Below are 14523 nucleotides of genomic sequence, written 5' to 3' on the forward strand. Positions count from 1 at the left end.
GTGTTACACCACATGTGAATTTGTGGCAGGCTTGTCTAAAGAAAGATTAGTATCTCTGGAGCTGACATGGCTTTTTAGAACCTATCTGGGCAGGCATTTTTAAAATATATTTTTCATGCTCCAGAAGTGTTACAAAGCCGGAAAACAGACTTAAAAGAAGAATGAAATTTTGTATTTCCTTTTAAAAATGGTTCCATTCTCAAAAAAATCACTCATCAAGCAGACTTCTCTATCAATACGGTTTATTTTAAAGGCACCAGGAGGATTGCTCATTGAACACGAAGCCACTGTATATATTGTTATAGAGTACATCCTCCTCATGTGGCTTATCCTCCCATCTCCTGATGCTGCTCAAGCAGAGATATCTTCACTCCATTTATTTAGCCACAGTTAGGAGCGGCATTGACCAGCAAGCCAAACCTTGAACTCATTGCTGCCAGATCTATCACAAAATCTCAGTTGGAAGAAAGTCATATTTAGGAAAAAAATGGCCTGAGGGCTTTGTAGTGCTCTGTTCCTGTTGTCGAGAAACATTTAAAATTGTTTTAATTTTAAAGGATCTTTTATTAGTATTATTTTTTATTGAGAAAGCAGAATCCTAAAGTATTTATGGGGTTCAAGGTGATGTTTTGATACAATGTAGGATGATTAATTCAAACTAATTAACAGACCTCATTGCCTTGCTTAACTACCATTTTTATGGTGAGCCCTTTGAAATTTATACTCTTGGTTATTTCAAATATATGACACATCATTATTGATTGTAGTCACCCTGCTATGCTGTAGATCTCAAAATGTATTCTTCCTGTATATCTGAAACTTAATACCCTCTGATCTACTCCCCATCCCCTCCTGCCTTCCTCAGTGCATCCTCCAGTATCATTACACATTCCGCATGTGTCTAAGATTATACAGTATTTGTCTTCCTGTGCCTGGCCTATTTTAATTAGTATAATGTCTCATACAGATTCAATCATGGTGCCATAAATAGCAGAATTTCCCCCTGGTTAAGGTTGAATAATTTTCTATTATATGTGCGTGTGTGTGTATTTCTTTATCCATTAATCCATTGATGGACACATAGACTGTTTCCAGAGCTTGGTTATAGTGAACAATGCTGCAATAAGAATAGAAAGACAGCTATCCCTTTGAAATCTTGCTTTCAGTTCTTATGGCTATTCACCCAGAGGTTGGATTACTGGATCATATGGAAGTTCTATTTCTAGTTTCTTTCCTCAGTACCATTTTCAATAATGGCTGTACTAATTTATATGCCCACCAATGATATATGAGTTTCTTCCACATCCATTTCAACATGTCAATCTTTCATTGTTTCGATAAAAGCCATTCTAACAGGTGTGAGTTGATATCACATTATGGTTTTAATTGGCATTTCCCTAATGATCAATGATGGTGAAAATTTTTTTTCATATATCATGTATTTTTTCATATATCATTTTAAATATGTTTTTAAAAAATGTTTCTTTAGGTCATTTGTGTATTTTTAAAAATTGGGTTATTTTCTTGCTTTGGTGTTGAGTGCTTTATATATTTTGAATATTAACCCTTTATCATATTATGGTATTTTCTCCTACAGATTGTTGTTCACTTGGGTTTTTTGCTGTGCAAATGCTTTTTAGTTTGATGGCATCTCATTTGTCTATTTTTAATTTTTTTTGTTGCACTTTTGAGGTCTTAAAAAGAAAAACCATTGCCAGACCAATAACAAATTTGTGCATTATAGTTATACATAATAGAATGGTTCATTTTAACATATTCACAAATGCATATAATGTAGGTGTCTCCATTTCAATCCCAATACTACTCCATTCCCTCTCTTCCTCCCTCCCCCGATCCCTTCCTCTACTGCATTGGTCTCACTTCTTTTTCTTTACTTTTTAATTGGTGCAGCATAGTTATATTTAAATTTAGAAGGTTTTGTGATATATTCACATAGGCAAAGAGCATAATTTGGTCAACTTCACTCTTCATCCTTTCCTCCCTTTCTCCTTCCCTTTCCTTTTGGTCTTCTCTTCTGTATTACCAATCTCCCTTCTGTTGGAATGAGATACCATTTTTTTTGTTCCTTTTTTCTTACTAGCTTCTGCATCTGACAGAAAACATTCAATTCTCGACTCTCTGAGTTTGGCTCATTTCACTTGTCATGAGGGTCTCCAGTTCCATCCATTTCCTGGCAAATGCCATTATTTCATTCTTCTTTATAGCTAAGTAATACTCCACTGGGTATATGTACTACATTTTCTTGATCCATTCATCTATTGACAGGCACATAGGCTTGTTTCATATTTTGGATATTTTTAATTGTGCTGCTATAACCATTGAAGTGATAGTATCACTATAATATGCTGGGTTTCGTTCTTTTTGATGCATACCAAAGAATGGGATCGCTGGATCATATGATGGTTCCATTCCTTGTATTTTTGAGGGATCTCCATACTGATTTCCAGAAAGGCTATACTAATCATCAATCCCACAAGCAATGTGTCATTGTACCTTTCCCTCACATCTTTGGCAACAATTATCATTATTTTTATCCTTGATGTTTGCCATTGTAATTGAAGCAAGATAAAAATCTCAATGCAGTATTGATTGGAATTTTCCTGATCGCTAAGGATATTAAATATTTTTCAAATATTTGTTGCCCATTTTTATTTTTTTACTTTTTTGAGAAATGTCTCTTTGGATAATTTGTTCATTTATTGATTGAGTTGTTAGATTATAGTTGTTAAGTTTTTGAGTTCTTAATATATTCTGGTTATTAATCCCCTGACAGAATACTAGCTGGCAAAGATTTTTCTCCCATTCTGTAGACTCTGTTTTGATGCTATTAAAGTTTACTTTGCTGTGCAGAAGATTTTTTATTTAATCCCATCAGACTTATTGATTCTTGGTTTTATTTCTTGAGTTTTAGGAAAATTGTTAAGTGAGTACCTCTAATAATGTGTTGGAGTGTTGACCCTATGGTTCCCTCTATTATTGCAGAGTTTCTGGTCTAAATCCTGGGTCTTTGGTTCACTTTGAGTTGATTTTTTAACAGGTAAAAAGTTGGGGATCTAATTTTATTCTTCTGCATATGTATAACCAATATACCAGCACCATTTATTTAAAAAGCTATCTTTTCTCCAAAAAAATATGCTTTGGGCACCTTTGTCAAGTATCAGATGACTATATTTATGTAGATTTCTCTGTTGCCAAGTCTAATCTATTGGTCTTAAATTGTTTTTATGCCAATACCATATTTTTTTCACTAATAGAGCTCTATAGTATAATTTGAGATCATGTATTATGATGGCTTCAGCTTCATTCTTATTGCTGAGTATGGCTTTGGCTCTTCTGGGTCTCTTGTTCTTCAATATAAAATTTGAGACTGATTTCTCCAGTGGTATTAAGAATGCCATTGGTATTTTGATGGAGACAGCATTAAATCTGTAAATTTCTTCTGGTAATAAGGCCATTTAGATGGTATTTATTCTACCTATCCATTAACATAGTAGGACTTTCCATCTCATAAGGTCTTCTTCAACTTCATTCTTTATTAGTCTACAGTTTTCATGGAAGAGTTCTTTCACCCCCTTATTAAGATTTATTTGTAAGTATTTTTAGGTTATTATGAATGGAATAATGTTCCTGGTTTCTCTCTCAGCATATTCATTATTAGAGTATGAGAAAGTTATTGATTTTTGTATGTAGATTTTATATCCTCCTATGTTGCTAAATTTGTTTACCAGATTTAAAAGTCTTGCGGTGGAATTGTTGGATTTACTTTTTCATTTCCTACTTGTATTCCCTTAATTTACTACTCTCGCCTTGTTGAATTTCTAGAACAATTTTTATTGTTTCTTTTAGTTGTCAATGATAATAGAGTTCATTTTGATGTAATTGTGTAAGCATGGAATATACCTTATTCTAGTTAGGACCCCATTATTATGGTTGTACAAGATGGTGGGGTTCAAAATGGTGTTTTCATATAAGTATATAGGAAAATTATTTTGGATTCAGCCCACTGTATTTCTTTTTCTAGCTCCTTCCCTTCATTCCCATTTGACTAATCTACTAAATATTTATTATTCTCTTGTTTCCACCTTATTGTGGGTGAGCTTCTACACATCAGTGAAAACTTTGACCTTTGGTTTTTGGGGACTGGATTATTTCACTTAGCATGATAGTCTCCAGATCCATCCATTTACCAGCAAATATTATGAAGTCATTTTTCTTTATTGCTGAGTAATAGTCTTATATATATTATATATTATAATTATAATATTATATTAAAATTACATTATAATTATAAATCCTGTTATATCTATATATTATATATAGATATATATCTAATAATATCTAATATATATGATGTATATCACAATTCATTTATCCATTCATCTGTTCAAAGGCACTTAGGTTTATTCCATAGCTTAGCTCTTGTGTATTGAGCTGCTATAAACAATGATATGGCTATATCACTATAGTATGACGATTTTAAATCTGTAGGCTATAAACTGAGAAGTGGGATAGTTGGATCAAATGGTGGTTCCATTCCATGTTCTCTGAGGGATCTTCATACTGCTTTCCAGAATGGTTGCATCAATTTGCACTCCCACCAGCAATGAATGAGTGTACCTATTCCCCATATCCTCATCAACATTTATTGTTTCTTGTATTCTTGATAATTGCTATTCTGATTAGAGTGATGTGAAAACTCAGTGTCATTCTGATTTACATTTCTCTAATGGCTAGAAATATTGAACATTTTTTTTCATACATTTGTTGACTGTTCATATTTCTTACGAGAAGTGTGAAGGTGGCAAAAATTTTCTTTCATTCTGTAAATACCCAATTCAAATTTGTTATTATTTTCTTTGCTGTAAAGAAGGTTTTTAGTCTGATACAATCCCATTTATTGATTCTTAATTTTACTTCTGGCACTTTAGGAGTTTTGTTAAGAAAGTCAGTTCCTAAGCCAAACATGTTAGAGTTTTGGGCCTACACTTTCTCCTAGTAGGCATAGGGTTTCTAGTCTAATTCCTAACTCTTTGATCCACCATGCATTAAGTTTTGTGCAGGGTGAGAGATAAGGATCAAATTTCAAGTTACTACATGTGGATTTTTAGTTTACCAAGCACCATTAGTTAAAAAGACTATCTTTTTTCCAAGGCATGTTTTTGGCATCTTTGTTTAGTATCAAATAGCTGTTTTTATGTGGATTTGACTTTGTGACTTCTATCTGTTGCACTGGTCTTCTTGCCATTTCTGGTGCCAATAACATGTTGTTTTTGTTATTATAGCTCTATAATATAATTTAACATCTGGTGTAGCGATAACTTCTACTTCACTTTTTCACTAAGGATTACTTTGGCTATATTTTGGCCTCTTATTTTTTCAGATGGATTTTATGAATGCTTTCTCTATTTCTATGAAGAATATCATTGAAATTTTGATGAAATTGCATTGAATCTGTACAGGGCTTTTGGTAGCATGGCCATTTTGACAGTATTAATTTTGCCTATCTAAGAATTTGTGAGATCTTTCCATCTACTAAGGTCTTCCTCTATTTCTTTCTTTAGTGTTCTGTAGTTTTCTTTGTGGAATTCTTTCACCTTTTTTGTTAGATTTATTCCAAAGTAATTTTTTTAGTCTATTATTAATGGAATGGTTTCTAATTTCTCTTTCAGCTGATTGGTCATTGGAGTATAGGAATGCAATTGATTTATTGATGTTAATTTTATATTCTGCTACATTATTGAATTTGTTTATAAGTTCTAAAAGTTTTCTGGTGAAGTTTTATTTGGGTCTTCTAAATATAGGATCATTTTGCAGGAAACAGAGATAGCTTAACCTCTTCTTTGCCTATTTTTATCATTTTATTTCTGCCTTTCACTTAACTGCTCTGGCTATAACTTCAACAATGATGTTCAACAGAAGTGGTGAAAGTGGACATTCCTGTCTTGTACTTGTTTTTGAGGCAATGCTTTCAAATTTTCTCCATTTAGAATGAGGTTCGCCTTGGGTTTGTCATATACAGCTTTTCCAATATTTTGTTATGTCCCTTCTATTCATATTTTTCCTAGTGTTTCAAACATGAATGGATGTTATATTTTGTCAAATGCTTTTTCTGCAGCCAATGAGATAATCATGTCATTTTGTCTGTAAGTCTATTTATGCAATGGATTTCATTTATTGATTTTAGTATTTTGAACCAACTTGCATTCCTGGGATAAAATCTACTTTATCAGAGTTTACTATCTTTTTAATGTGTTTTTGTATGTGATTTGCACATTACTTTTGCTTCTATGTTCATGAAGGATATTGGTCTAAAGTTTTCTTTCTTTGTTTCGTCTTTGTCTGATTTTGGTATCAGGGTAATATTAACTTCATAGAATGTGTTGGAAAAAGTTCCCTTCATTTCTCTTTCATGGAAAAATTTGTGGACCATTGATATTAGTTTTTCTTTAAAGGTCTGGCAGAACTCTCCTGAGAATACATCTGGTCCTGAGCTTTTTTTTTTTTTTTTTTTTTTTAGTAGTAGACTTTTAAAAAAAATATTTTTGTTACTTTTTTACATGACAGCAGAGTATATTTTGAAATATTATGCATACATAAAATAAGTATAACTTGTTCCAGTTAGGAACCCATTATTGTGGTTTTACATGATGAAGAGTTACATTGGTCGTGTGTTTATATATGAGGATATGAAAGTTATGCCCAATTCTACAGTCTTTCCTAATATTATCCCCCCTCCCTTTCCTTCATTCACCTTTGTCTAGTTCAATGAACTTCTAAACTTCCCCTCCCTTGTAGTGTGTTAGCATCCATATACCAGAGAGAACATTCTTCTCCTTTTGGGTTTTGTGAATTGGCTAATTTCACTTAGCATGATATTCTCTAGTTCCATCCATTAATCTTCAGATGCCATAATTTCATTTTTCTTTATGGCTGGATAATATTCCATTGTTCATATTTATCACATTTTAAAAAATCCATTCAGCTCTTGTAGGACACCTACTTTGGTTCCATAGCTTGAATTGAGCTGCTTATACGTTTAATATACATTGAAGTGACTGTGTCCCACTGATTTTGGGGATAATGGGATCAAATAGTGGTTTCATTCAAGTTTTCTAAGGAATGTCCATACTGCTTTCCAGAGTTATTGCACCAATTTGCACTCTCACAAGCAATATATAAGTGAACTTTGTTCCCAACATCCTTACCAACATTTATTGTTGCTTGAATTCTTGATAATTGCCATTTTGACAGGGATGAAGTGGAATCTCAGTGTAGTTTTTATTTGGATTTCTCTAATTGCTAGAGATGCTGAATATTTTTTCATATTTTTGACCATTCATATTTACTCTTCTGTGAAGTGTCTATTGAGTTCATTAGCTCATTTATATGGGTTACTTGTTTTTTTGGTGTTAGGTTTTTGAGTTCTTTAGATATCCTGGAGATGAATATTCTGTCTGAGAGGCTGGTGGTAAAGATTTTCTCCCATTCTGTAGGCTCTCTGCTCTTGTTCTTGGTTGTTTTCTTTGTTGTGAAGAAGCTCTTTAATTTGATACCATCCTATTTATTGACTCTTGATTTTATTTCTTGCACTGTAGGAGTCTTATTGAGGACATTTATTCATAAATTGATATGAAGACCGATGGAATTTGTCAATGTCTTCAAGATTTTCTAGCTTATTGGAGTATAAATTTTCAAGATAGTTCTTGACTAACCTGTATATTTCAGTAATGTTTGTGGTAATATTTCCTTTTTTTATCACTGATTTTAACAATTTGAGCTTTTTCTCTTTCTTTTAGTTAGCTTGGCTAAGGATTTATCAATTTAATTCTTTTAAAGGGCCAACTTTTTGTTTTGTCAAAATTTTGAAATGTTTTTTTCAATTTTTAATTTCATTGATTTTGGTTCTGATTTTAATTTTTCCCTGTCTTCTATTGATTTTGTTATTCATTTGTTCTTCTTTTTCTAGGGCCTTAACATGTAATGTCAGATTATTTGTTTGGTATCTTTCTATTCTTTCATTGAATTAGCTCAATTCTATGAGCTTTCCTCTTAGAACCACCTTTATAGTGTCCCAAAGACTTTGATATGTTTTATCTCCATTCTCATTTGCTTCTAAGTATTTTTATTAATTTCACTTCTGATTTCGTTTGCTATTCATTCAGAATTATTATTATTATTATTATTATTATTATTATTATTATTATTCAGAATTATTTAGTCTCCAAATGTTAATGTAGTTTCTATTTTTTATCTTATCATAGATTTCTAATTTCATTACATTATGATCTGATAGAATACAGGGTATTATCTCTATTTTTATGTATTTACTAAGAGTTTCTTTGTGGACTAAGATGTGCTCTATTTTAGAAAATATTTCATGAGTTGCTGAGAAAAAAGTGTATTCAGTCATCAATGAATGAAATACTCTATATAAGTATGTTAAGTCTATATTATTAATTGTAAATTTTTTGTTCCATAGTTTATCAAGTTTTTGTTTAGATGATCTATCTAGTGATGAGAAAGGTATGTTAAATTAACCCAGTATTATTGTGTCTTGATTTATTTGATTTTTGATATTGAGAAGGGTCTGTTTGATGTATATAGATGCTCCATTATTGAGGGCATAAATATTTATGATTGTTATGTCCTGTTCTTGTATGATTCCCTTAAGCAGTATGAAGAGAACTTCTTTGTTCTTTCTAATTAACTTTGGTTTGAAATCAACTTTTATCAGATGAGAATAGAAACCCCTTCTTGTTTATGAGATCCATCAATGATATGTATTTTCCCATACTTGTGCATTTAGTCTGTGGATGTCTTTGCTTGTGAGGTGAGTCTCTTGGAGCCAGCATATTGTTCTGTATTGTTTTTTAATCCAGTCTGCCAGCCTATGTCTTTTGATTGATGAGTTTAGTCCATTAACATTCAGTGTTATTATTGAGATATGACATTTATTCCCTGTAATTTTTATTTATTTCTGGTTTTTCAGTTGAATTTTATTTCCATTTGCTTGACAATCTTTACAGTGTAGTTTTTCCTTCTGAAAGTTTTTATTCTTATTCTCCATTTCTACTTCATGAAATATTTTATTGCGTATGTTTTGTAGTGCATGTTTTCTAGTTGTGAATTCCTTTAACTTTTGTTTATTGTGAAAGGTTTTGTTTCATCTTCAATTCTGAAGCTTAATTTTGCCAGATACAAGATTTTGCTTGAAATCTATTTTCTTTTAGAGTTTGGTATATATTTTTACAAGACCTCCTGGTATTTAGGGTCTGGGTTGAAATACTGGCTGACATCCAGATTGTTTTACTTCTAAACATGACTTATCAGCTTTCAAAATTCTATTATTATTCTTATTCTTAGGAATTTTCTTAATAATTTGCCTTAGAGTGGGACTGTTGTAATTTTGTATATTCAGAGTCCTATATGCCCCATGTATTTGATTTTTCATTTAATTGTTAAGTTTTGGGAAATAATTTTCTGATATTATTTCATTGAAAAAATTGTGCATTCCTTTAGATAGCATTTCAGATCCTTCATCTATATCTATGAATCTTAAATTTGACCTTTTAATATTATATCATTTCTTAAAACTTTTGATAATGGTCTCAACATCTTTTCTCCAAGAGCATCTTTATTTTCAAGATTAAATACTGTTTTTATTTCCTGAAACTCTATTTTCCAAATTATCTAGTCTATTGGTTATGCTATCCATTGAATTTTTTATTTGGTTTATTAATTTCTTCATTTCAAGGATTTCTAATTAATTTTTCTTCAAAATCTCTATCTCCTTGTTGATCTTTCACTTCTTGTATTTTCTCTCTGATTGCAATCCTTATATCATCTTTTACGAATACATCAGTTTAACTATGAACATTCTAAATTTTTTCTCAGATATTTGCTTTACTTAATGTCAATAGAGTCTGTTGTTGAGGCATTCTGGGTTATTTGGGGTGGTTTGTTCCTTTGATTTTTTAATACTGGTTGTATTTCTACCATCTTTCCAAATGGATCTGAAGCAGCAGAGTAACTACCCTATGAACTTAGAGTGCCCCTGTAGGTTTCCAGTACCTCACAGATTTGGGGAAGCCAAATATTAACAATGTCCTATATAAACAATATGTATCAATAAACTAAGTATTTGGTTGCTATTATGACATCTACAATGTTAATTGGCACAATAAACAGAATTGGTAGGATCAGCAATTTCCATCTGTAAAAACAGTGAGTTAGCACAACTTATGTTTGGCATAAAATCAAATATTTGGTGTTATCTTTGACTTCCATAGTTTTAATTATTACTACAGCATTAGTGGTAGAGTCTGGCATTATTATCCACTTTGAATTGCAGGATGAGAAATAGAGATCAAGCTTAATATATATTCAGTTTTCCCAGCATCATTTGTTTAAAAGGCTATTCTCTAATGATCCTCCAGTATATGCTTTGGACACCTTTATCAAGTACCAGATGACAGTACCTATGTGGATTTGTCTTTGTGTCTTCTGTCCTATTTCACTGATATTCATGTCTGTTTTGGTGCAAATTCTGTGACATGTTTTCTAGTATAGTTCTGTAATATAATTAAAGATGGGAAAGCAGATATCACCACAGACACCTATGAAATCCAGAGGATCATTAGAAATTATTTTGTAAATTTATACTCCAATAAGCTAGAAAACCTACAAGACACCGACACATGTATAGATACATATGACCTACCAAAACAAAACCAAGAAGATATAAAAAATAAAAACTAGACATACCAATATCAAATAACAAAATTGAAACAGCAATTAAAAGCCTTAGAAAAGCCTAGGTATAGATTGATTCTCAGCTGAGCTTTACCAGACCTTTAAAGAAGACCTAATACCTTTTTAAACTATTCCATGAAATCAAAAGGGAGGGAAAACTTTCAAATACATTCTCTGAAGACAGGATAACCCGGATACCAAAAAGAGACAAAGACTCATTAAGAAAAGGCACTGACCCGTATTCCTGTGCAACAAAGATACAAATATCCTTAACAAAATATTGGCAAACCAAGTTCAAAAACACGTCAAGAACATAATGCACCATGATCAAGTTTATATTATGTAGCAGGGATGCAAGTTTGGCCCCACATACACAGACCAATAAATGTACTTTATCACTTAAATAGAATTAAGACCAAGAATTATATGATCATCTCAATAGATGCAGAAGAAACCTTTGATAAAATCCATCATCCATTGATGTTAAGAATGCTAAGAAAAGTAGGAATGCACGGAACACACATCAACATTATAAATGCAATATACATCACACCAAACAGAGAAAAACTGAAAACATTTATTCCAAAACCAGGAACAAAACAAGAATGTCCACACTCATTATTTCTCTTTGATATAGTTCTCAAAACTCTAGCCAGAGCAATCAGGCAAGAGAAGACAATTAAAGGGATGCAAATAGGAAAAGAAGAAGTCAAATTATCTATTCACTGATGATATGATCCTATATCAGAAGACTCAAAATAATTCTAACTAAAGGCTTATTAAAAGTGAATTCACCAAAGTAGTAGGATACAAGATCAATCCATAGCTTTCCTATACTCTAACAGCAATTGTGCATAGAAAGAAGAAAAATCATCCTTTTTACAATAAACTCAAAATACTTGAGAATTAGTTTAATCCATGCAGTGAAGGCTCTCCATAATGAAAAGTATAAAACACTGAAAAAAAGGAATCGAAGAAGACCCTAGAAGGTGAAAAGACTTTCGTGTTCTTGGATAGGCAGAATTAATACCATCAAAATGGCCATATTACAAAAAGCACTACACAGATTCAATGCAATCCCCATCAAAATACATATGACATTCTTCACAAAACTACAAAAAAAAATCAAAACATTTATTTGGAATAATAAAAGAACCAGAATAACCAGAGCAATTCTGAGCAAGAAGAGCAATGCAAGAAGCATCAGCATACCCATGTCCTATTATACTACAGAGTTACAGTAATAAAACCAGCATGGCCTCAAAATAGACATGAAGACCAAGGGAATATAATAGAAGAAACACAGACAACCCCACACACTTATGACCATCTGACATTTGACAAAAGTGCCAAAAATATATATTGGAGAAAATATATACTTTTTAACAAATGGTGCTGGAAAAACTGGATAGCCATATGTAGAAGAATGAAATTAGATCCCTATCTCTAACCCTGCACAACATTATACTACAGTGAATCAGTGACTTAGAAACTAGATCAGAAACCTTGCAACTATTAGAAGAAAACATGGGGTCAATACTCTATGCTGATGCAAGCACTGTCTTCTTTAACACGATACCTAAAGCTCAAGAAAACCAAAAATCAATAATCGAAGTGGCATCAAGTTACAAGACTATGTAGAAACACAGCAAAGGAGATTATTAAAGGTATGAAGAGAGCCTATGGAATGAGAGAAAATCTTTTCCAGCTGCTTCTATGTTTGGGGGATTAATATCCAGATTATATAAAGAACTCAAAAAACATAATACCTAAAATAACCCGACCAATAAAGGGGCAAAAGAACTCGACAGACATTTCTCAAAAGAAGAAACACAAATGGACAACAAATATATTAAAAAAAAATCAACATCTCTAGCAAGTCAAAACTACACTAAGATCTCACTTATTCAGAATTGCAATTATCAAGAATTCAGATGATAATAAATGTTGGCAAGGATGTGGAGGGGAAAGGTACACTAATAGTTGGTGATGGGACCAAAAATTGGTACAGCCACTCTGGAAAGCAGTATGGGGATTCCTCAAAATTACTAGGAATGGAACCATCATATGACCCGGCCATCCCATTTTTTTTGGGGGGGGGGTCTATATGCAAAAGAACTAAAACAAGCTTCTATAGTGATACAGCCACTTCAATGGTTGTAGCAGTACAATTCATAATATGAAAATTATGGAATCAGCCCAGATGCCCATCAATAGATGAATGGATCATACAAATGTGGCATATGTACCCAAAAGAGTGGTACTCAGCCATAAAGAAGAATGAAATATTGGGCTAGGGATGTGGCTCAAGCGGTAGCGCGCTTTCCTGGCATGCTCGGGGTGCTGGGTTCGATCCTCAGCACCACATAAAAATAAAATAAAGATGTTGTGTCCACCGAAAACTAAAAAATAAATATTTAAAAATTCTCTCTCTCTCTCTCTCTCTCAAAAGAAAAAAAAAAAAGAATGAAATAGTGGCATTTGTCAGAAAATGGATGGAATTGGAGAGCCTCATGCTAAATTAAATAGGCCAAACTCAGAAAACCAAGGTTAAAATGTTTTCTCTCATATGTGGAAGACGGTGGCAGGGGACTGGATATCATAATTATAAAGGCAAGATCAGTGGAATAGAAAAACAAGATGGAGGGGGACAGAGAGGGGGTGGAAAAGGAAGGAAATGTGAAATGAAGTCAACAAAAATCACACTATCTGCATAAATAAATGCACCACAGGGAATTTCACCTTTATGTATATTTAGAAACTACCCAACAAAAAGTAATAAACAAGTGAAAGAAAGATCAGTACAGTAGAGGGAAGCGAATAGGGGGAAGGAGAAGGAGAGAAAAATCAGGGCGAATGGGGACTGAAATCAGATTCCACACAGGTATACTTCGGTCCAAACGAACCCACCTCCTATGTGTAACTATAATGCTCTAATAAAAAATGCAAGAGAAAAAGTCAAACCATAAACAAAACCTTACCCCTCTAAAGTTAAAACAAGTTTAAATAACAAGCAGTTGGGAAATAAAAATGAAGAAAAAGAAAGGGAAAAGTTACCAAAAAAATTAAGACAAAAATATCTATCACATACACACCTACATACATTTATTCTTGGTGGGAAAAGGGTAAAAGAAGGAAAAAAAATGATAATGAAACCTGAAGGGATTGTCTTTGCTGAGGTGATCAAAACTTGACCAGAAGGGATGCTCACTGTCTAGGCTATACGGTCCTTTCTGTTTCTTCTTGGGCTGAAGTTAAACCCACTTTGAGCTGCTCCCTAAGCAGCTGAGGTCTGTTACATTGCAAAGCTCACATTCTTAACCAAACACTATTCAGATGCAGAAGTCCAACCTTACTGTTCTCTGCAGTTTACAGGGGACCAATTGCCCATTGCCCTGAGTTGTGATTGGGTGGATGCATGCACTCTGCTTCCCCAGCTGAAAGTCCATTTTCCTCCTTTCTGCTATGTCCATGAACCACTCACTCTTAAACACAAGTTAATGCTTTGCTCTTTTCTTTAGGGCGATTTCACATTTTACTTTTTAGTTGTTTTAGTAGTACAAATTGATGGGCAGCTATGTGATAATTCAATATATGTAGATACCAGTATGCAATGATCACAGCAGTTAACATTTCCATCTCCTTAAACAACTTTTTAAAATTAGCTTGTAATAATTGGGCAGATTTATGGGGCACAGCATGATATTTCCATGTGGGTGTACAATATATATTGATCAAATCAGGGTAATT

Source organism: Callospermophilus lateralis, chromosome 9, assembly GCF_048772815.1.
Source record: "Callospermophilus lateralis isolate mCalLat2 chromosome 9, mCalLat2.hap1, whole genome shotgun sequence".
Lineage (NCBI taxonomy): Eukaryota > Metazoa > Chordata > Mammalia > Rodentia > Sciuridae > Callospermophilus > Callospermophilus lateralis.